The sequence below is a fragment of the Pristiophorus japonicus genome, chromosome 8 (genome assembly GCF_044704955.1).
Source record: "Pristiophorus japonicus isolate sPriJap1 chromosome 8, sPriJap1.hap1, whole genome shotgun sequence".
NCBI lineage: Eukaryota > Metazoa > Chordata > Chondrichthyes > Pristiophoridae > Pristiophorus > Pristiophorus japonicus.
In genome coordinates, this window is record NC_091984.1 from 198,666,504 (window position 1) to 198,691,210 (window position 24,707).

The 24,707-nt window shown below is 44.6% G+C and overlaps 1 protein-coding gene across 4 annotated transcripts in view; it reads left to right on the forward strand.

The window, feature by feature from the left end:
* LOC139268910 (merlin) overlaps window positions 1–24,707 on the forward strand; it is a 211,923-nt gene that overhangs the window by 17,125 nt on the left and 170,091 nt on the right. The gene's annotated exons all lie outside the window — the stretch shown is intronic.

Below are 24,707 nucleotides of genomic sequence, written 5' to 3' on the forward strand. Positions count from 1 at the left end.
TGGATGATCCATATTGGCCTCCTGAGGGTCCCACCATTACAGAAGCCAGTCTTCAGCCAATTCGATTCACTCCATATAATATCAAGAAACAGCTGAGTGCACTGGATACAGCAAAGGCTATGGGCCCCGACAACATCCCAGCTCTCGTCCTGAAGACTTGTGCTGAAGAACTAGCTGCGTCTTTAGCCAAGCTGTTCCAGTACAGCTACAGCACTGGCATTTATCCGACAATGTGGAAAACTGTCCAGGTATGTCCTGTCCTCAAAAAGCAGGAGAAATCCAATCGTGCCAATTACCATCCCATCAGTTTACACTCCATCATCAGCAAAGTGATGAAAGCACTGTCGACGATACCTTCTAAGAGGCACTTACTCACCAATAACCTGCTCACCGATACTCAGTTTGGGTTCGGCCAGGACCACTTGGCTCCAAACCTCATTTGTCCAAACATGGGCAAAAGAGCTGAATTCCAAAGGTGAGGTGAGAGTGACTGCCCTTGACATCAAGGCAGCATTTAACTGAGAGTGGCATGAAGAAGTCCTAATAAAATTGAAGTCAATGGGAATCCGGGAGAATACTCTCCACAGCCTGGAGTCATAGCAAGCGCAAAGGAGGATGGTTGTGGTTGTTGGAAGTCAATCATCACAGCCCCAGGACATCACTACAGGAGTTCTTCAGGGCCGTGTCGTAGGTTCAACCATCTTCAGCTGCTTCATCAATGATCTTCCCTCCATCATAAGGTCAGAATCGGGGATGTTTGCTGTGTACAGTGCCATTCGCAATTCCTCAGATAATGAAGCAGTCCATGCCCGCATGCAACAAGACCTGAATGAGATTCCGGCTTGGGCTGGTAAGTGGCAAGTAACATTCTTGCCACACAATGACTATCTCCTACAAGTGACAGTCTCACCACCATCCCTTGACATTCAACGGCACTACCATCTCTGAATCCCTTACCATCAACATTCTGGGAGTCACCATTGACCAGAAACTTAACTGGACCATCCACATAAATACTGTGGCAACAAGAGCAGGTCAGAGGCTGGATATTCTGCGGCGAGTGTTTCACCATCTGACTCCCCAAAGTCTTTCCACAATCTATAAGGCACAAATCAAGAATGTGATGGAATACTCTCCACTTTCCTAGATAAGTGCAGCTTTAAGAGGCTCGACATTATCCAGGACAGAGCAGCTTGCTTGATTGGCACCCCGTCCACTTTCTTAAATATTCACTCCCTCCACTCACGGCGCACCGTGACTGCAGTGTGTACCATCTACAAGATGCACTGCAGCAACTCGCCAAGGCTTCTTCAGCAGCACCTCCCAACCCGTGATCTCTACCACCTGGAAGGACAAGGGCAGCAGCCGCATGGGAACACCATCACCTGCAAATTACACACCATCCTAACTTGGCATTATATCGCCATTCCTTCATCGTCGCTGGGTCAATATCCTGGATCTCCCTCCCTAACAGCACTGTGAGTGAACCTTCATCACAAGGACTGCAGCGGTTCAAGAAGGTGGCTCACCACCACTGTCTCGAAGGCAATTAGGGATGGGCAATAAATGCTGGCCTTGCTTGCCAGTGACGCCCACATCCCATGAATGAAATTTTAAAAGAAAGCTTAACATTTAGTGAAGTACTTTTTGAAATGCACTCAATGACGATGTATGGTTAAACAGTGTAGTCAATTTTTTGGAAAGTTATAAAGCCCAAACTGACACATAGCAGAAACCGACCAATTAAATCACTAAAATAATTTTGTGAAGTTTGCCATCTCTGATTTTAACCTATCTGAAAATATACCAGTACAACTAACATTAAAACATACAAACCTGTATAAGTAACACTCAACATACAAATCCATTAAAAGTCAAACAGTTCAGTATAAATGCTTGCACTCAGAGAGAATACCTGCATTCCTGTGGCACCTTATCACGTTTCTCAGGAGTTCTCAAAGTGCTTCACATCCAACAATTCCCATTCACTGAATTAGATTTTTGAAGTGCAGTCATCCCTGACATGGGAATAAATATGGCAGTCAATTTGTGCAAGCAAGGTTCCACAAACTACAAATGAGGTAAATGATTAGTTAATAAAAACAGAAAATGCTGGAAATACTCAGCAGGTCAGGCACCATCTGTGGAGAGAGAAACAGAGTTAAGGTTTCAGGTCAGAACTGGAAAAAGTTAGAGATGTAAGATTTTTAAGCAAGTGTAGGGGAAGGGGAGGAGAGGAAAGAACAAAAGGGAGGGAAGTTTGTGATAGAATGGAAGGCAGAAGAGATTACATAGGATATACAGCATTCGGCCCAACCAGTCCGTGCCGGCGTTTATGCTTCACTCGAGCCACCTCCCGTCTTTCCTCATCTAAATCTATCAGCAAAGCCCTCTATTCTCTACCCACTCATATGCTTGTCAAGTCTCTCCATAAATGCATCGATACTATTCGCTTCAACCACTCCCTGCGGTAGCGAGTTCCACATTTTCACCACTCTTAGGGAATTCAGAAAAAACTTCTTTACCCAAAGATTTTTTGGTGACTATCTTATATATTGATGGCCTCTAGATGTGATCTCCTCCACAAGTGGAAACATTTCTCTGTATCCACTCTTATCAAAACCTTTCATAATTAGAAAGTACTCTATTAGGTCACCCCACGGCGTTTTTTCGAGAGACAAGAGACGTAGCCTAATCATCCTTTCCTGGTATGTGTACCTTTGCGTTTCTAGTATAATCCTTGTAAATCTTCTCTGCACCCTCTTCAGTGCCTGTCAAGCAGGGTCCCAACCTCTTCTCAATCTTCCTCGCTGCCATGCTCTACCTCGCAGTCGACAAGCTCCCTGCTAGAGTGGAACTACACTACAGAACCAGTGGGAACCTGTTCAACCTTCGCTGTCTCCAGGCCAGGTCCAAGACCACCCCAACCTCTGTTGTCGAGCTACAGTATGTGGACTGATATGTCCTTACTATACAGTATAAATACATACGAGGCCCATACTTGAGGGAAGATCACTCTGTGACCAGTTACCTTTATTACCAAGACCTCAAGTGATGAAGATGGGTAGAGCTTCCCCTTTTATACCTGAAAGTCCAGGTTAGGAGTGTCTCCCACAAGTTCGCCCCTTGTGGTCAATGTTCTCAAGGTCAACTTAGGTCAGCTTATACATGGGTTACAATGATAGTTGAATACATGACATCACCTCCCCCCCCCCGCCCCAAAGTCTTATTGGGATCACAGGTGGTTTACGCTCCCTTGTAGAGCGCCTGAGTTGGGGCTCCGGTTGTTGGGCGCTGGCCTGAGTATCTGTTGTTTGCGGTGTCTCAGGCCTGTCCGGACTGCCCACAGTGACTGGGCTCTCCTCCACTTGGTTCCGGTGTTCGGTCACCTGTGGTGGAGTAAATACTACGTCGTGTTCTTCCTCTGCTTCTTCTATGGGGTTGTTGAACCTCCTTTTAGTTTGATCCACGTGTTTGCGGCAGGTTTGTCCATTGGTAAATTTAACTACCAAAACCCTATTCCCCTCTTTGGCAATCATAGTGCCTGCAAGCCATTTGGGCCCTGCAGCGTAGTTAAGGATAAAAACAGGGTCATTGACATCAATACATCGTGCCCTCGCATTCCTGTCATGGTAGTCACATTGTGACTGATACCTGCTCTCAACAATTTCTTTCATAGCACAGTGTATAAGGGATAATCTGGTTTTGAGTATCCTTTTCATTAGCAGCTCTGCGGGTGGAACCCCTGTGAGCGCGTGTGGTCGGGATCTATTGGCCAACAGGAGGCGTGATAAGCGGCTTTGTAGGGAACCCCCTTGGATTCTGAGCATCCCCTGTTTGATTATCTGCACTGCTCGTTCCGCCTGGTTGGTTGAGGCCGACTTGAACGGTGCCGTTCTGACATGGTTGATTCCATTGCCTCCCATGAAGTCCTGGAATTCAGTGCTTGTGAAGCACGGGCTGACCAAGACATCCAATAGACCATGGGCGGCGAACATTGCCCATAGACTTTCTACCGTGGCAGAGAATGTGCTTGAATTTAAAATGGCACACTCAATCCATTTGGAGTAGGTGTCTACTACAACCAAAAACATTTTTCCCATGAAATGACCTGCATAGTCCACATGGATGCGTGACCATGGCTTGTCGGGCCAGGACCAAGGGCTAAGGGGGGCTTCCCTGGGTGCGTTGCCCAGCTGAGCACATGTGTTGCACCTGCGAACACAAAGTTCCAGGCCTGGCCACCAAACGTGTGACCTGGCAATTGCCTTCATCATGACAATGCCCAGGTGCTCATTGTGAAGTTCTCTGATAAACCCCTCTCTGCCCATCTGAGGCATGACTACTCTGTTTCCCCACAGTAGGCAATCGGCCTGAATCGAGAGTTCATCCTTGCGCTTATGAAACGGTTTAAATTCCTCAGGGCATGCCCCGTACGTGGCCGCCCAGTCCCCATTCAGGACACATTTCTTAACTAAAGACAGTAGCGGGTCTTTATTTGTCCAGACTTTAATCTGATGGTCTGTCACAGGTGAGCCTTTGCTTTCAAAAGCTTCAACAGCCATGACCATCTCAGCATCATGCTCAGTTGCTCCCTCAGTGGTGGCTAGTGGGAGCCTGCTGAGTGCATCGGCGCAGTTTTCAGTGCCCGGTCTATGCCGAATTGTGTAGTCATAGATGGCTAACGTAAGTGCCCATCTCTGTATGCAGGCGATGCATCCACATTATGGCCTTGTTGTCGGCCAAAAGGGACGTTAGGGGTTTGTGATCTGTCTCCAGCTCAAATTTCCTGCCAAACAGGTACTGGTGCATTTTTTTTTTACTGCATATACACATCCTAGTGCTTCCTTTTCTACCATCCCGTAGCTCCTTTCTGCCTGGAACAGACTTCTGGAGGCATAAGCTACCGACTGTAACTGACCATTGGCATTCACATGCTGCAACACAAACCCGACCCCATAGGACGACGCATCGCACGTTAAAGCAAGTTTCTTACACGGGCCATATAACGTTAACAGTTTGTTAGAGCACGCAATTTGTTATGCTCCATCAAAGCCCTTTCCTGACTGTCCCCCCAGACCCAATCACGACCTTTGCATAGGAGCATGTGTAGCTGCTCTAACAGCGTGCTCAATTTGGGAAGAAAGTTACCAAAATAGTTCAGGAGCCCCTAGAACGAACGCAGCTCCGTCGTGTTACGGGGTCTGGGTGCTCTCTGGATCGCTTCCATTTTGGATGCAGTAGGTCTGATCCAGTCTGCTGCTACCCTCCTCCCCAGGAATTCTGCCTCTGGAGCTAAGAAGACGCACTTCGCCTTTTTCAGTCGCAACCCTACCCGGTCCAGTCTGCGTAGCACCTCCTCGAGGTTGTGGAGGTGTTTTTCAGTATCGCGACCCGTGATGAGGATGTCGTCTTGAAAAACCACCGTCCTTGGAATCGACTTGAGGAGGCTTTCCATATTTCACTGAAAGATCAAGGAGGCCGAAAGAATCCCGAACGGACATCTGTTATACGCAAACAACCCCTTGTGTGTCGTGATGGTGGTCAGCTTCTTCGACTCACTCGCCAGCTCCTGGGTCATGTAAGCTGAGGTCAGGTCCAATTTTGAAAAAAGTTTGTCACCGGATAGCGTCGCAAAGAGGTCCTCCGCTCTCGGTAGCGGGTACTGGTCTTGGAGTGACACCCGATTAATGGTGGCCTTGTAATCGCCACATATCCTGACCGACCCATCCGCCTTGAGCACCGGCACGATCGGGCTCGCCCAGTCACTGAATTCGACTGGCGAGATGATGCCTTCCCTCAGCAGGCGGTCCAATTTGCATTCTATCTTTTCCCGCATCACGTATGGCACCGCTCTGGCCTTGTGTGCCTGGCATCTGGGTTTATGTGAATCACTACCTTGGCCCCCATGAAAGTGCCGATGCCGGGTTGAAATAATGAGCCAAGTTTGTCCAGGACCTGTGAACATGATACTCGCTCCACAGAAGAAATTGCATTGACGTTGCCCCATTTCCAGTTCATGACAGCAAGCCAACTCCTCCCCGGGACAATCCAGAGTGGAGGCCTGTTCTCCGAATCTTTGTGAGTGATGACTACCGTGGCGCTGCCTAGCACCAGAATGATCTCCTTTGTATATGTCCATAGCTGTGTGTCAATCGGCAATAATTTTGGCCTCCTGGCCTTGGACACCCACAACCTTTCGAACTGTTTGATACTCATCAGGGACTGGCTGACCCCCGTGTCTAGCTCCATTAATACTGGGATGCCATTGAGGAGCACTTTGATCATTATCGGTGGCGTCCTGGTGTATGAACTGTATATGTGCTCCACATGAACTCGCTGAACTTCAGCTTCCAGCGATTTCCTCCGGTATTCATTTGGCCTCGTAAGGCTTACATCGGGCCCGTCCTCCTCGTACATCAACCTGGCTGCAGGCTTCCTGCACATACGCACCAAGTGACCGCTGACGTTGCAGTTTCTGCAGGTATATTGCTGATACCTGCAAGCTCTGGCTGGGTGTTTGCCTCCACACCTCCAGCATGAGCGGGAGGCCCCGTTGTTGGAAACAAAGGGCTAGACTTTCCACTTCATATCACCCATCTAAGGCCTATCAATGGCCCAAAATGGACCTCTATCGCCAATTTTGAGCAAAAAGTGGAAACTAGGCCCAAAATATTGCTGGAAAAATAGGCCCCCAAGTTTCCACTTTGATCGCTGAGATGATCGCCCACACATGGCCCATCTCAAGTTTCAGCACTTAGCATGCACTTCGCTGGGCTGATGCAAGGCCCAAAAGAGTGCTCAAAAATAGTTGCTTTTTCAGGGCCTTAGAGAGGGAAATGGACACTACGGACGCCATTTTTAGCCTCTGAGGAAGGGTGGAGAATTGTTCTGAGTTATTTAGAGAGTAAAATTGATGCAAATTGTACTCAGAAATTTGGTACAGGGAATATAAATAGGTATTATCACTTTATTTATGCATATATTGGAATTATTTATTAAAAAGCTTTAACATAGTGAAGTTATTTAATATTCTGTGGGGAAACAGAATAAACAAACAAATCTGCATGAAGAACTGTATATTGTAAAACTTATGTAAGTAAGAGAGAAGGTTCAAAAGTTGTAGAAATTTTTTTTTTATTAACAAAGAACTAATGAACAACACCCTCCCTCCAACCCCCCACCCCCGCACCTTCCCACCCTTCCCTCAAAATCCCCAAAACGTTACAAGAAGAAAAAATGAACATTTTACAGAACAAGTGGCCATTTAAGTAATGATAATGAGTGACCATTTCAGTCATGACAACAAGTGACCATTTCAGAAAGAATGGAAAGGGAACAGTTAAGTAATGATAACAAGTGAACATTTAACTTTATGTTGGGTTGCGTAAAATTTAGTTATGTTTAAATGTAACCCAATAACATTGCAGATTCTTGTTACTATTTAGATCATTAAATAATACATAAATATAAATTTCAACTACTCTTGCAGCTGCCAGTAGGCTGTTCCACCGTTTGCGGCACTGGTCCGGTGTCCGCGTTTCATTGGAGGCCGATGTGACTACGTCGGCTATTTCGGACCAATTCCTGCGATATGCAGGGGGTGGAGGTTTCCCCTGCCCATCCCATGTCAGATCCTCCCACCTGGAGCTGACAGCATTTACGAGGGCCTCATTTGTCTCTTCGCTGAAGGGTTTGGCCCTTCTCTTTCCTGCACCTCCCTCCATTCTCTAAATTTATCTGTAATTTGGATAAGACTTTCTGAGCTGCTTCCTTTCTCCTCTCCCTCTCCCAGACCCACCCAGAGCTTCTGAGCATGTGTGAAGACCCTTGACCTCTCAAAACGCATGAAAAAGCATCAACCTGAAAAAGAAATCAACCTGCACATGCGCAGTAATGTGTTGCTAGGGAAGCTTTTTTTTTCATTCACTTCCGTTTTCTTTGGGCGATTAGGAGATCGCCGAGATTTGACATCGCTGGGCTAAGGCCGAGTGGAAAATCGCAAAAAAAAAATGGGCCTTGAGCAGGCGATCAGCACGGGCGATAGGTCCCGCATCGCTGGAACAAGGCCCATTTTTTTCGGCCTTAGCCTGAAAGTGGAAAGTCTAGCCCAAAAGGTCCATTACCAGTCGATCGTCTCTGACTGTCTCTGTAACTGTCCTTAAGCGCACCATTAACAGGTGTTGATGGCCCCATTACTGGCCACATTGTCCGTTGCGATGGCATGAATCGCCGTTCAGCTAGCCTTTGTCTCTGTTGAATTCCCTCTTTGGGTTCGACTACATGCTGGGGCATGTCCGATTGCCCTTGTCTGCCTAGAGAACTGTGTGCCACGTTAACAATGTTGACTCCCTGGTTGTTTGCCGCATTTGAGCCAAGATTTTTGCCATTCATCATTCTGGTCTCTTCCTCCCCTGAGATAAATGTCTGGGCTATCAGAGCCGCCGCTTCCAAGGTCAAGTCTTTGGCCTCAATCAGTTTCCTGAAAACCCCAGTGTGCCCGATGCCCTCAATAAAATAAGTCTCTCAGCATCTCCGCTCTGCATGCATCTGGGAACTTACATAGGTTCGCCAGTTGCCGGGGGTCTGCCATGAAGTCTGGAACGCTTTGCCCTTCTCGTCGCGGGTGCGTGTAAAACCAGTATCTCGCCATGTGCATGCTGCTCGCCGGTTTAAGGTGTTCCCTAATCAACTTAATGAACTCTTCGAACGTCTTGTCCGCCGGCTTCTCTGGCGCTAGAAGGTCCTTCATCAGGGAGTACGTTCTGGATCCACAAACCATCAGGAGATGAGGCCTGCGTTTGTCGGACGAACCCTGTCCCAACCATTTTTTAGTGACAAAACTTTGCTGTAGTCTCTCAATAAAGTCGTCCCAATCATCACCTACACAGTACCTCTTTTCTGTGCTGCTAGTGGCCATGCTCGCGTGGTTTAAATCCCAGTTTCTCATCGCCAATGATATGTCCTTACTTTACAGTATAAATGCACACGAGGCCCATACTTGAGAGAAGGTCACTCTGACCAGTTACCTTTATTACCAAGACTTCAAGTGATGAAAGTGGGTGGAGCTTCCCCTTTTATACCTGAAAGTTCAGGTTAGGGGTGTCTCCCACAAGTTCGCCCCCTTGTGGTCAATGTTCTCAAGGTGTACAACTTGGGTCAGCTTATACATGGGTTACAATGATAGTTGAATACATGACACGGACTGCCTGCATCTGCGCACATATTGAGGCTGAACTCCAGGACGTAGTCGACATACTTACTGAGGCGTGCAAAAGCATAGGCCTTACGCTAAACATCAGTAAGACAAAGGTCCTCTACCAGCCTGTCCTCGCCACACAGCACTGCCCCCCAGCCATCAAGATCCACGGCATGGTCCTGGACAACGTGCACCACTTCCCTTATCTTTGGAGCCTCCTATCAACAAAAGCAGGCATTGACGACGAGATCCAACACCTCCCGTCAGTGCAGCCTTCGGCCGCCTGAGGAAAAGAGTGTTTGAAGACCAGGTCCTCAAAACTGCGACCAAGCTCATGGTCTACAGGGCTGTAGTAATAACCGCCCTCCTGTATGGCTCTGAACCATGGACCATGTACAGTAGACACCTCAAGTCGTTGGAGAAATACCACCAACGATGTCTCTGCAAGATCCTACAAATCCTCTGGGAGGACTGATGCACCAACATTAGCGTCTTCGTCTAGGCCAGCATTGAAGCATTGACCACACTTGATCAGCTCTGCTGGACAGGCCATATTGTTCACATGCGAGACACGAGACTCCCAAAGCAAGCGCTCTACTCTGAACTCTTTCACCGCAAACGAGCCAAAGGAGGGCAGCGGAAACGTTACAAGGACACCCTCAAAGCCTCCCTGATAAAGTGCAACATCCCCACTGACATCTGGGAGTCCTTGGCCAAAGACTGCCTAAGTGGAGGAAGTGCATCCGGGAGGGTGCTGAGCATCTTGAGTCTCGTCATCAAGTGCAGGCAGCAGAAAGAGCGTGCGGCAATCCAGTCCCAACCACCCTTTGCCTCGACAACTGTTTGTCCCACCTGTGACAGAGACTGCAGTTCTCGTATTGGACTGTACAGCCACCTAAGAGCTCATGCTAAGAGTGGAAGCAAGTCTTCCTCGATTCCGAGGGACTGCCTATGATGATGAATATAGCAACCAGAACCCTACGCAGTACTCGAAGTGTGGCCTAACCAAGGTTCAAAACAGGTTTAGCATAACTTCCCTACTTTGCAATTCTGTACCTCTAGAAATAAACCCTAGTACTTGATTTGCTTCTTTTATGGTCTTGCTAACTTGTGTCGCAACTTTTAGTGATTTATCTATTTGTACTTCCAGATCACTTTGTTCCTCTACTCCATCTAGATTCACACCCTGCAAGTAATAAGTGACTTCCCTATTCTTCCGACCAAGATGTAATACCTCATTTGCCAATTATATGCTGATTCTGCAAGTTTATTAATGTCTTCCTGTAATTTGTTGCAGTCCTCCTCAGTGTTTGCTATCCCCCTCCCAATTTGGTGTCATCCACAAATTTAGTAATTGTGTTTTTGATTCCAAAGTCTTAATCATCAATATAAACTGTGAACAACAGTGGTCCCAGCACTGATCCTAATGGAACACCACTGCCCACCTTCTGCCACTGTGAATAGCTACCTTTTACCCCTACTCTTTGCTTCCTGTCTTGAAGCCAGCTAGCTATCCATTCTGGTACATGTCTCCTGACTTCTTCTCTAGGTTAGGGAACAAGCGATGATTGTGCAAGGCAAAAGGAAATGGTGATGGAGCAAGTTAAGAAACAAAAGATGAGTCTAGGGAAATGGCAGAATCATCAACAGCTGCCATGGGGAAAAACAAAATAGCGGCAGAGGTTATGGTGTGAAATTGTCGAACTCTGTTGAATCCAGAAGACTTTAAAGTTCCTAAACAAAAGATGAGGTACTGTTCTTCGAGCTTACGCTGAGCTTCGTTAGAACAGTGTAAGAGGCCCAGGACGGAGAGATCAGAGTGGGAGTGAAGCGGAGAATTAAAGTGACAGACAACCGGAAGCTCGGGACCACGCTTACAGATTAAACTGAGGTGTTCCGCAAAGCGGTCACCCAATGTAGAGGAGACTGCATCGTGAGCAGCGCATACTGTATACTAAATTACAAGAAGTACAAGTAAATCGCTGTTTCACCTGGAAAGGAGTGTTTGGGGCCCTGGACAGTGGGAAGATTGGAGGTAAAAGGGCAGGTGTTGCATCTACTGCGCTTGCACGGGAATCTGTTTTTATTGGTCTTTTAAGGGACGTTATTGACCAGGACACCAAAAGAATGCCCTGATCTTCAAATAGTCCATGGGATTTTTAAGTCTATTTTAAACAGTAGTATAAGTTAACAGGATCTTTGACAATGCAGCACTTGCTCAGTACTGCACTGACGTGTCAGACTACATCATAAATTGAAGTACCAGCTTGGGGTTTGGATCGATCACCTGCTGACCCAGGTGAGAGTGAAACCAGCTGAGCCAAATTGGCAAGTATATTATCCGACTTGCTCGTATTAACAAAAAATTACCATAAACTTCAGATGTATAATTCACATCCACAAATATATGGATTACATTTTAGTAAAATATCATTACATATCAGTAGGGGTAAGGTAATGTAGTGGTTATGTTGCTGGACTAATAATCCTGAGAAAATCAGTTCAAAATCATGGCAGTTTGAGAAGTTGAATGGACTTTAAAAAAAATCTTGAAAATAAAAAGCTGATCTCAGTAAAAGTGACTGAAATTGGCGAATTGTTGTAAAAACATCAACTGGTTCAGTAATGTGAAGGAAACTTGCTGTCCTTGCCCAGCCTGGCCTACATGTGACTCCAGTTACACAGCTACATGGTTAACTCTTAACTGTCCTCTGGTGGCTTAACAAGTCACTCCATTGTATCCAATCAGGGCAACTAGAGATGGTCAATAAATGCTAGTGATGCCTACATCCTCAGAATGAATAAAACAAATACTTAGAGATGATAAAGATATGCCTAAACATGCAACTTTATAATACATCAAGACAAAAGTGGATGGTCTTCGCTATGAAGTCAAGAGCAGTAGTGACTATCATATTAACCAGTAAATTGACAGGGTTATAGCCTCTTTTTATGCTTGGTTTCAAAATAGATGATATGTGCTTTACAGTATTATAAGTGGTCCAGTGAGTAATCAGCACTTGCAGCACACCACTAGTGTCACTAATTTTGCCAGTCAAGAAGCTGGATGTAATGGATTAAGAGAACTAGGCAACGAATGCTTGAACACACTCCTTTTTCATTTAGAGCACATACTGACTCACCTGGAGGGCACGTGTGCTTTGTGCACCTTTGTGTAAGTGCCTAAAAAATAACATTAAAATGGCAAGAAGCAGCAATTTTCCTGAGAGCTAGGATTACCATTCATAGAATCAGAAATGTATCTCTGGAACTCCCCCAATAGCTCTGAGTAGCTGAGCTATATAAACTACAATGTCCAATGTTCAATTCCAGGCTTATCCTGTTAGATAATCTTAGCCAAAATGATAAGAGTGCTGCAAGTGGTCTAGCATCCCTAGGTTAGGGAACAGGAAATGCAGCCAGCGATCTGGCTCCTGATCACTTCTAGTACAGGCTACTGAATATTATGACTACGTGGATATCAGAAAGGACAGGATTGTGTTTAACTGTGATGCCCCCATGAATAACTGGCAACAGACTGTCTAGTTTCGCAAATAAAAGTGGCCACATGAGCGAGGGTGCAAGAAGGCAACAGTCACCAGTTGTACTGCACCTCAGCATGGACTTAACACTTTCAAGAGGTGAGAGAAGAAACCATTTATTTCTAATGTTATGGTGGGAGTGATAGTAGATTTAAATTTATGTTATGTTTTTAAATATTGGGTGAAAAAAATCTTCCTAATTAATTTACAGGGTAAATGCATGAAAATTCAAAGTTAAGTGCACCAAAACCCTGCTTGTGTTTCGGGACTACTTTGACTAACAGTTGTTGAATTGGCATAAATGGTCTGAAATTGATTTAAACTTTAATATCTACAAAGCATGCATTGAAGATTGAAAGTTCATTAGAACTTTCATATTTTATTGAATATTCTAAATGTTATGCTTCATGTAATGCATGTGTCTGGTAATTTAAATTGTTAGTAATTTTTGCCAGAGGATGTGAAATTAAGGGAGCAGTGATACTTCTCAGTCAAAATGTCTGTCAGTGCTTGTGGATCTTCAACAGTAGCAGTAATAGAATGGACTAGTGGTTGATGCAGTTGACTGGTTTGCCTTCAAAATCAGTTGCAGACCAGTGAATCAATTCTTAATTTTTTGCTTTTGGCAGCATTCATTACATTTGAATAGCTTTTCTTTCGTTTGAATCATTGGCGGATCAAAAAATGATTTTAATCCTTTTCAGGACATTATAAGCATATTTACCAAGTAATTGGTATTGAAATTAGATTTAGATACCACTAAGAATGTTCAGGTTTAATTAAAAAAAAAAACACTTTGCCCTGTTGGTACAGGTACTATGATATGATATGATTCAATACTTGGTCATTTTTTGTGTGCTGTACAGCCATGTTATTGCATTGTATTTATGCAGCACAGGAATCAGTTACAGTACAAGACTTTAGTTCAATCACAGAGCTTAGATGACATCAAAACCCATCCTTCTATGTTTCTGCTTTGCCCTTTTCAGTGTTTCCTCATTATTGCATGCTTGTCTCTTTCTCCCTATGTCAGTGGCCTTTTCTATTCAACAGTCTCCTTTCCAAAGTGTTATTTAAAATGCCCACCTCCCAGTTGAGTTAGCCTGTCTTTTCAGATCCCTACCAGATAAATGATAACGCCCAGAAACTGTTATACCCAGGTATATGAGAATCAGTGTTCTAAATTACTGTAGTATAAATCCATATGATCATTTACTGCTTCACAATCACCTCTTTCGAACCCTCTTCCCCCTTCATGGTACTCTCTTCAGTCTGAGTTCAGCAGTTATTCACTTCTCAAATTCTTGTGTGGTTGCTTTCCCATTGTTGAGAAATTTCACATGCAAAATTGCACCGAGCCAACCTATAAACTTCTAAAGAACATTACTAATGAGATGGTCATGTACTGGTGCATTCCAATATTTTTTCTGGAAGGAACTCGTTTTTTTTAAATGGATTTTCAAATAAGCCAAAAATTGTTTATTTAAGCAGCTGTTTCTGTCTTAAATCTTTATCATCTGTTCCAGTCTAAGAATTATAGTAAAAATGTGGCGGTGATGGAGTTAGTGTCTAAATCATCAGCAATAACCACAAGGTGGCAGTCATTGGAAGGAATTAAAAAGTTGACACCCCAGGATAAAGTTTAAAGAACTACCTTATAAAATACTATACTGTACAACAATTGTGACGCATGGTTCCTTTACGGCCTCAGTGGAAGCATCATCTTGTAGACTTTATATTTCTTGTTTTGTCCAAATCCTATTTGATAACAATCCCTCACCTGAGGCAGCAGCAGGAATACTGGATTATCATGAGAAGTACTGCATTATGACTGTTCTGTCATTCATTAAAAATATCTTAACAATATATTTGGTAAGCTGTTAATTTCCATGTTTTTAAAAAAAAATCTAAAAAATAATTCCTTTATTTGAGTAATCATTCATTTAATGCCTAGACAAAAGCAAGGCACTGTTTTGTGGGAGCTTGTCCATCAGGTCCGCACATTCATATATATATTTTTTTCTTTCGTGACCGTTTTAGCTATAAATACTTTTTACGCTGTTCTGAAAATATCACTTTGGATTCAATCATTGCTTCCACAGAAATTCAATGGCCTGAAATTGTCTGGTGGCAATATTCAAATCTTGGATAGGCTTGAGCTGTATAGGAAATAAGAATTGTTGGGGGCGGGTGGTTGGGGGGCGGGGGGGGGAGGGTGGGTGGAAATAAGTATTTGGCACAAAAGAGGAAATTATGCTTTAGCACCATAGAAGATGTGGGAGTTCAATTTGAGATCTGAGGAGTTAGCAAGGCCAGGAATCTCAACAGGTGACGTCTTCAAAGATCCTTAAGCATGTTGAAAAACTGTATCATGGCTCTGAGAATGATGATGAGGAGGCTTTGGATGAAGCTCAAGAGAGGGACAGTGAGCAGACAGATCAAATATAACTACTTTTTACAGAGGCTGAAAATGTATGAAATGGACTGCCGAGGGAGGTGACTGAGACTGATATGAGTCATTTTAAGAAGGAATTGAACAGACCTATATTAGGGAATATAGATAGTAAACTCTGTATTCTGTTCTTGAAACTCCAGGCTGGTCATATGGATCAAAGTAGTCTTTCTGGCTCCGTACATTTCTTTAGAGTTGATTTTGATTGGTGCACATTGGGCAGCTGGTGGGTGCAGCAACAGAACTCACAATCAAGAGCCCAGAACCATTTTGATTGTCAGGCCTCGTGAGTCTCATAGGTGAGCTGCCCATTTATTTATAGCACTGATTGGCAGCTCACTCACTTGAAGGGCAGGATATCCAGTGAGCCTGATGGCTATTAAAATGGGCCTGCACCTCTTAAAGCAGAGGGATCTTTTAATCTCTTTCTTAGTTCTGCCACAAATATCAAGCTTTGGGTGTCTCCTGCTAGGGCACCGTGATTTAGTGTTATGAATAAGTAACAGCAAGAGTGTGGATAGAGCCTCTGCAGAACTTATGAGTTAATGGAAAACTTATCAAGTGCGAAAGTGTGTAATTTGAGAGGAAACTAGATAACCATAAATGTAGCTTTGTTGCGAGGCCATATAACTTATTTATAAATGCCTGATACCTAATCCTGGCTAAAGCTTTGAGGGTGTCCTAAGGCAATAAATACCAAAAATGTTCACGGCAGTGTTCCAGAGGTACACACCATAGACACCAAGTTGGAATGGACAGGTTAAAAAGACATACTGGTAATCATGGATTATTCCAGGACAACATGAGGGATAATTTGGGTTGGCAGCAGCTCCTATAATTGTGGAAAGTATTGATATAAGGACAACAGAGTGCTAATTCAAAGGGTATTTAGGATTACCCATCTAGGGATAGAGAGAACAGTGGCAAATCTACAAGAAGAAAGAAAGGTGCTGTCAGAGATTGAAAAGCAACATAGAATTGTGCTGTTTGGAATACCATAAGGTCTTGAGGTATTTTTGGGCTGCAGAGAACTAAGGACCTGTGGTGGGGATAAAATTTGATGCCAATCATAATGGTTGTACAAAATGGAGCAATGATCAAAGATTTGTTCCCAGCATTGTCAAGATTGAAATTGGAGGAGAAAAATAACACCAAATGATCATCTTTCTGTTTTGAGGGGCTTTAACTGGACAATCAGTATGGAAAAGATCGACAGAAAGTACAGGAACATCTTTTAGTAAGAGATCAGAAGGAGTGGGTACTGGATGAGCAGGAATATAGGGCCCAAGTTTCGGGCCGCGCCTAGAACGGCGCAGCCCCGACCTGGACGCCTGTTTTTTGCGCCACAAAGTGCGCCTAAACAAAACTTGCGCATTCTCCGGCTCCCTGCTGGTTCTCGAGTCAGGCGAGGCGCAGCACAAGCTGTAGGGAGCGGAGCCAGGTCCCTGTGCTGAAAACAGTGCCGGGACCTCTGCACATGCACGCTACAATGGGCGCGCATGTGCAGCAGCTCCAGGCGCCCAAAACTGTGTGGGAGGGGCCCGAAGCACGCAGCCCCTAGCCCTGGCCGAATGACTTCACTGGGGCTGCGTGCACAAGACTGCTTCCCACGCCCAGCTCCTGCTTCCTCCCGACCCGACTCGACTCCCGCTCCCCACCCGACCTGACCTCCCTCTCCCTCCCTCCCTCCCTCCCTCCCTCCGAACTGAACCGACCACCCTCCGCCCCCCCAACCCGACCCCGGACCCCGGACCCGACGTGACCCAATGCCACCTACCTGGTAAATCTGGTGCTGGGGATGGGCCCTGCCCGAAGTCTTGGGCCCGGCCGGGCCTGGCCCGTTCAGCCTCCCCCGCCACCCCCTCGCCCTTCTTCTCTTTCCCCACCCCCTTCTCCTTTCAACTCCCCTTCTCCTTTCCCCCCACCCTTCTCCTTTCCCCCCCACCCTTCTCCTTTCCCCCCCACCCTTCTCCTTTCCCCCCCACCCTTCTCCTTTCCCCCCCACCCTTCTCCTTCCCCCCCCCACCCTTCTCCTTCCCCCCCCCCCACCCTTCTCCTTCCCCCCCCCACCCTTCTCCTTCCCCCCCCCACCCTTCTCCTTCCCCCCCCACCCTTCTCCTTCCCCCCCCCCACCCTACTCCTTCCCCCCCCCACCCTTCTCCTTCCCCCCCCCACCCTTCTCCTTCTCCCCCCCCCACCCTTCTCCTTCTCCCCACCCCCACCCTTCTCCTTTCCCCCCCCCACCCTTCTCCTTTTCCCCCCCCCCACCCTTCTCCTTTCCCCCCCCCACCCTTCTCCTTTCCCCCCCCCACCCTTCTCCTTTCCCCCCCCCACCCTTCTCCTTTCCCCCCCCCACCCTTCTCCTTTCCCCCCTCCCACCCTTCTCCTTTCCCCCCCCCCCACCCTTCTCCTTCCCCCCCCCACCCTTCTCCTTTCCCCCCCCCACCCTTCTCCTTTCCCCCCCCCCACCCTTCTCCTTTCCCCCCCCCACCCTTCTCCTTCCCCCCCCCACCCTTCTCCTTCCCCCCCCCACCCTTCTCCTTCCCCCCCGCACCCTTCTCCTTCTCCCCCCCCCACCCTTCTCCTTCTCCCCACCCCCACCCTTCTCCTTTCCCCCCCCCCACCCTTCTCCTTTCCCCCCCCCCCCACCCTTCTCCTTTCCCCCCCCCCACCCTTCTCCTTTCCCCCCACCCTTCTCCTTTTCCCCCCCACCCTTCTCCTTTTCCCCCCACCCTTCTCCTTTCCCCCCCCCCCCCCCCCGCTGTCAGAAACACAGACACTGACAGACAGAGAGTGAGAGACACACACACACACACAGAGAGATAGAGACACTGACAGAGACATACTGGCGGGGAGAGGGCATCCCAGCACACTGTTGGAGGGCTCCCGGTGCTGCAGTCGGCAAGTAGAAAATGTTTTATTTATTGATTTTTAAAAAAACTTTTTTTTTTTTGGATTGATTTATTGATGTTTTTATCATTTATTATTGATGATGGCTCTTTATTTGTAAAACTGAAGTGTTTAATGTTCGTAAACTTCCCTTTTAAACCCCCCCCCCTCCATTCCCTACGCCTGATTTGTAACCTACGCCTGATTTTCTAATGTGTAGACAAGGTTTTTTCCAGCGTACAAAAATCTTCACTTACTCCATTCTAAGTTAGTTTGGAGTAAGTTTTCACTGCCGTAACTTTGAAAACAGGCGTAAGTGGCCGGACACGCCCCCTTTTGGAAAAAAAAATTCTGTTCCAAAGTGAAACTGTTCTAACTGACTAGAACTGGAGCAAACTAAATGCCGAGAATTTGAATTTCTAAGATACTCCGTTCTACACCAGTTACTCCAAAAAATCAGGAGCAACTGAGGCCGAAACTTGGGCCCATAGTAGTTGGCTCTTTTCAATAAAATTGTGTTTAGCAAATCTGGTAGTAGATTTATATTTATGGGCCATTGTGAAAGGAATGGTTTGCAACCCTTCTTGCATTGTCAATGAAATAAGTTCAAGAGTAAGGAAGTCTTGCTACAATTGTACAGGGCTTTGGTGAGACCAAACCTGGAGTACTGTGCACAGTTTTGGTCTCCCTTTCTGAGGAAGGACATACTTGCCTTAGAGGTGGTGCAACAAAGGTTCACTTGATTGATTCCTGGGATGAGTCAGGAATCACTGTGACTCATGATGCCCTATGGTTGTCCTATGAGGAGATATTGAGTAGATTGGGCCAATACTCCGGAGTTTATAAGAATGAGAGGTGAACTCATTGAAACATATAAGATTCTGAGGAGGATTGGCAGGGTAGATGCTGAGAGGTTGTTTCCCCTGGATGGAGAGTCTAGAACTAGGGGGCATAGTTTGAGTATAAGGGGTCAGTCATTTAAGACTGAGATAAAGAGGAAGTTCTTCACTCGGAGAATTGTGAATCTTTGGAATTCTCTACCCCAAAGGGCTGTGGATGCTGAATCATTGAATATATTGAAGGCTGAGATAGATAGATTTTTGGACTCTAGGGGAATCAAGGGATATAGAGCTCGGGCAGGAAAGTGGAGTTGAAGTTGAAGATCAGCCATGATATTGAATGGCAGAGCAGGCTCGAGGAGCCATATGGCCGACTCCTGCTCCTAATTCTTATGTTCTTACATCATTAAAGCAGCCTTGATTATGAAGCTGCAACCCAGATATTATGACTATTTCTGCTAGTCCTCTGCAAGTGTGGTAGTAATCATTTCCTTTGATATTTAAGAGATATGGAGGTAACACACTGTAATCCCATCTTCATCTTGAACTATTTAGTCTTTTGACCTTGACCCAGCCTAACCTGTAAAAGCTTTCCAGTATGGAGGCAGTTTTTTTGCTGGGTACCAATAAAACACTTAAAAAAAAAACATATAAACAGATGTTTCCTGTACTGTCTGTAATTTTCAAAGATCAGCCCGAGGGTGAAGATCTGCTCCATGTTACTTCTGCATCTCAATACCTAGCTTGTAATTCTGAGGGAATGTCTTCAGTCTGTCTTCTGACCTATTAAAGGATGATGGTCATTACTGATTCTACAATAATTTTATTTGTTGTTGCTTGTCTAATTATCTGCATTGCTTAATTTCAGTCTTAAGCTTTGCAGATTGCTCCTGGCATGCACTTGTTTTTTAAACCTGCAAAAAACAAGAAAATATCAGACCAAAAAGATTAAATGAAAGAATAAGTTTCAGATGAGCAACAAATTAAGAAATAAAAAAATGTAAAATTGCTGGAATTACACAGTAGAACAGTATCACCTGTGAAAATGAAACAAGAAGTGTGTGTTTTGGGTGAAACGTTTTGTCAGAACCCAACTTCTGTACATTTCTAGCATTTTCTGTTTATCTCCGATATCCAAAATTTACAGTTTTTTTTCTTTGTGAAGATAATAGAATATAGTTGTGAAAGTATATGTTAGGATGTGGCCAAGAGAGGAATTGTGAAGCTTGAGGCAGAGTTGAATAGAGCCACGAAGGAGATTGCATAGCTTGGAATAGAGCAGATGGAGCTAGGAACAGAGAGGTGAACCAGAGCAAGTCTTAAAACAACAGGAGGAAATACTGGTGATGGGGAATGTAGGAAACCAAGTTCACCGAGCCAAGATAGAACTTGGAGAAATAATATGCATCTAATCAGAACTGAAAGATGAAATATGAAAAAGAGAACCCGAATTTGCATTACACAGAATTGGGATTTACAGTCAGCATTTTGACTCTTGTCCTGGAAATTAAGGTGGTTACTGTACATCTAAGGTGCACTAACTTAGCACTGTTTTCATTTTATTGAGGAAAATATATTATTGAAAAGAAAGAATTTGGGATGTACAGAGTGAATAATAAGGGTGTAATCTCATTCTGGCATTTTGGTTGATTATAAGGTGATAATCCAGAATTTGTGGTTGTAATGGCGGCGAAACTGTCAGCGTTCTCCATCACACTTCAGTTCAGAGAAAGTTCAAAATAGGTTGATTCCGGAGGTGAGGGGGTTGACGTATGAGGAAAGGTTGAGTAGGTTGGGTCTCTACTCATTGAAATTCAGAAGAGTGAGAGGTAATCTTATCGAAATGTATAAGATTATGAGGGGGCTTGACGAGGTGGATGCAGAGAGGATGTTTCCACTGATAGGGGAGACTAAAACTAGGGGACATAATTTTAGAATAAGGGGCCGCCCATTTAAAACTGAGATGAGGAGGAATTTCTTCTGAGGGTTGTAAATTTGTGGAATTCGCTGCCTCAGAGAACTGTGGAAGCTGGGTCATTGAATAAATTTAAGACAAAGATAGACAGTCTCTTAACCGATAAGGGGTTATAGGGAGCGGGCAGGGAAGTGGACCTGAGTCCATGATCGGATCAGCCATGATATTAAATGGCGGAGCAGGCTGAACGGATCGTATGGCCTACTCCTGCTCCTATTTCTTATGTTCGTTGTATAAAACTGACAGTAATTTCTGGCATCTGCACATGCACAAGCAAATGCGGAAATCCGGAAGTTGCTATCAGTGATGCCCTGTTCTTCCACAGGGGGTGCTGCTGCAGTCTTTGCAGATGCAATCGACGCAGAATCAGTGATTTGACGTGAACTTCAACTTTTTACGTACTATTCTTGCTGTAAAAACCATTGAAAAAGTTAAGCCTTATTAAATTAGGTGTAACTGAATTTTTAACAGCATATTAGGTCATAATTACTGCTGACCACCTCACTGGCACTGAAAAACAAATTTTAAAAGTTCTCTCCATTCCATGATTAAACATTCCATACTTTTAAAATATATTTTTTAAGATGGTTTATGGTATTTCAGCTTCTACCTTAATCCCATGTGTATGTCCCAATCTTTAATTTGCTTTTTGTAAAATGATTAAAACATGAATGATAATCAGTGCTTTTTACTTCCTGGTTTGCTGTTAGTCAGAATTTTTCTTCTGATTGGTTGCTCAGCCTGCTGGATGTCTTCACTGTTCCTGGACACCACAGATCCCCTATAGATGGCGCCAGATAGAAACTGTTGATAGAATAGGGGCTATCGGCACTACAGAGCCTGTTAAATCCTTGTGGGCCGCTGACTTCGAGGTCCGTGGCAAGCGCCGTCCTTTCGCTGCTGACTGTAAAATCCGGGCCAATGTCAACAGAATATATCAGATTACAAAGTTATTATTTACACCAAACTACTCTTTATTGCATTACTAATTCACTTGTACCTGTAGGAATACTTGTAACTAATGTAAGACCCTGTATTTTTAATATTCATTTTACTTTCCGCATCAAAAGATTTACTGTAATCTGCAGTATCTTTTGTGAATGACCATTTTCCCTTTCATCCACACCCCATCATAAACTTAAAAAAAATGAAGATTTTATTGCATATTGAAATGACAGCATCTATTGCATAATATTCATGTATTCAAGTCATGATATTAGTGTCTTATCTGAGCACAACATGAACAGACTTATTGCTTCAGTATTGTAAAAAATATCAAAAATTACTGGTACAATAAATTGATTTTGCCATGCTTGTTGATAAAATGATAATATGGTTTAGCAGGGACAATGCTACACTCATCGTCTACCATTTGAATTGATGAGCAAATCCGAAATGCAAAAGTATTTATAGTCACTTGACTTGACAAATATTCTAAGAGAAAGGTTCCAATTTGCTTTTGAAGTAAATACGCTGAATGTAAAATAGTTAATGTGCAAATCAACAGTATAGAAAAGCATATGCCAAGTTACTTTGCCCTGAACTTGTGCTGTGGGTAGTCACATACGAAAGCATTCGCCTGAAATTCCTCTTGCCTGATAGCACATTTATTTTAATTAGATTAATCCTGCCACTAATATCGCAAGAGAAAGAAATTCAGAAAAACATATTGAAGTATTCAAATGTGATTGCTGTACAACATAATTCAAAATTAATCTTTTTTTCCTATGGTAAACATGTTTTATTAAAGTACAGATCATAATTTATCCATACTTTTCATAGCACTATCCAAAGCACTATAGCATTGAGGGATTCATGTTTCAGATACATCTTTTTCCTATAAATCACTTTTTTCCCCAGCAGAATGTTTTTATGGGCAGAAAGGGTGAGCAAAAGAGTACTGCAATATTTAAAATAAATAAATGCAAATTATGGATGGCCCTCTGTTCAGAGTCAAATCTCAACAGGTGCACTTAAAAATCTAGTACCAGATATTCCTGGAACCTGTCTGACAAGCTAGGGGGTATCTTATAGTACCCTGTCCAGACTGAATCATATAGCACAGAAGGAGGCCATTTTGCCAATCAGGTCTGTGTTGGCGCTTTGAAAGGCAGGTCCCACTCCCCTGCATATATCCAGTTCCCTTTTGAAATTTACTATTGAATCTGCTTCTACCACCTTTTCAGGCAATGCAGTCCAGATCATCTTAACTCATTGCATAAAAAAACAATTCTCCTAATCTTTCCCCTGTTTCTTTTGCCAATTACCTTAATTCTGTCTCTTCTGGTTACTAACCATCCTACCAGTGGAAATAGTTCCCTGTTATTCTATCAAAACCCATCATAATTTTGAACACCCAATATTAAATCTCCCCTTAAGTTTCTCTGCGCTAATGAGAACAATTCCAGCTTCTCGAGTCTCTCCACATAACAGAAGTCCCTCATTCCATGTACCATTCTAGTAAATCTCCTCTGCACCCTCTCCAAGGCCTTCACATCCTTCTTAAAAGGTAATGTCGAGAATTTACACAGTACTCTATCTGAGGCTGAACCAGTAATTTATAAATGTTTACCATAACTTCTTTGTTTTTATACTCTGTCTCTATTTATAAAACAATGGATCCAATATACTTTTTTTAACAGCCTTATCAACATATCCTGTCACCTTGAAAGATTGTGTATGTGAATCCCAGGTGTCTCTCTGTTCCTGCATTTAGTTTATATTGGGCAAGAAATTGATGTCCTTACCGCCACCTGGTAATGCCAGCGATGCGTGACAAAATGGTGGCCGCCGCTCTTGTGGCAGCTCGAGGCAGCCCTGGTGGCGGCCATATTGGTCATCCCCTTTGCGCTGCTGGTAACCTAAAATGGCGGCGTGGTGACGTCAGTCAGCATGCAACGCCGACTTAATGTCAACTTCGACCCTAGCGCTCAAGTCAGTGCTGGGTCCTAAGCACGCCAGGTTAACCTGCATGCAAGCAGGCTGACGGGCAATATTTGCAGCTGTTAAAGGGACACACACATTAATCAGATAAGTTTGAATGAAAGGGTTTTGACTTTTTTATTAAAGTAATGCTTGCTGCAACAGATGTGAATTTTTTTTTAAGAAGTGTTTTGGCAGACGCTTGCAAGGGTTCGGATGGCTAGTGAACGCTTTTGAGAAGACAGAACATGCTGCAAATACTCAGCAGGTTACGCCGCATCCGTGGAGTTCACGTCTCGGGTTGACGTGCTGCTTGACCAACTGGGTATTTGCAGCATTTTATGCTGTCATTTCACATTTACAGCATCCGCTTGCAGAGGGAAGAGGAAGATTCAGAAGAGGAGGAAGCCGAAGAGGAGCAATCAGACGGAAGGATGCATCCCAGACAGGCCCTTTGTGGCTGGGATATCCGGGATGGAACCATCCGCCTGCGATCCCACTGGCTGGGCAGGATGCATTTCTTGGGTGTGAGAAATAAGGAAGGCACAAGGGTGGAGTTACATTGAAACATAGAAACTTACAGCGCAGAAGGAGGCCATTTCGGCCCATCGTGTCTGCGCCGGCCGACAAAGAGCCGCACGGCCCTTCGTCAGCAGCCCCTGAGGTTACATATAAACACATGAACAATAACGGAAAGGCAAAGAGCACCCAGCCCAACCAGTCTGCCCCACACCACTGCAACACCCCTTCTACTAAAAACATCTACACTCCACCCCAACTAGAGCCATGTGATCTCCTGGGAGAGGCAAAAACCAGATTTAAAAACCCAGGCCAATTTAGGGAGAAAAAATCTGGGAAAATTCCTCTCCGACCCATCCAGGTGATCAAA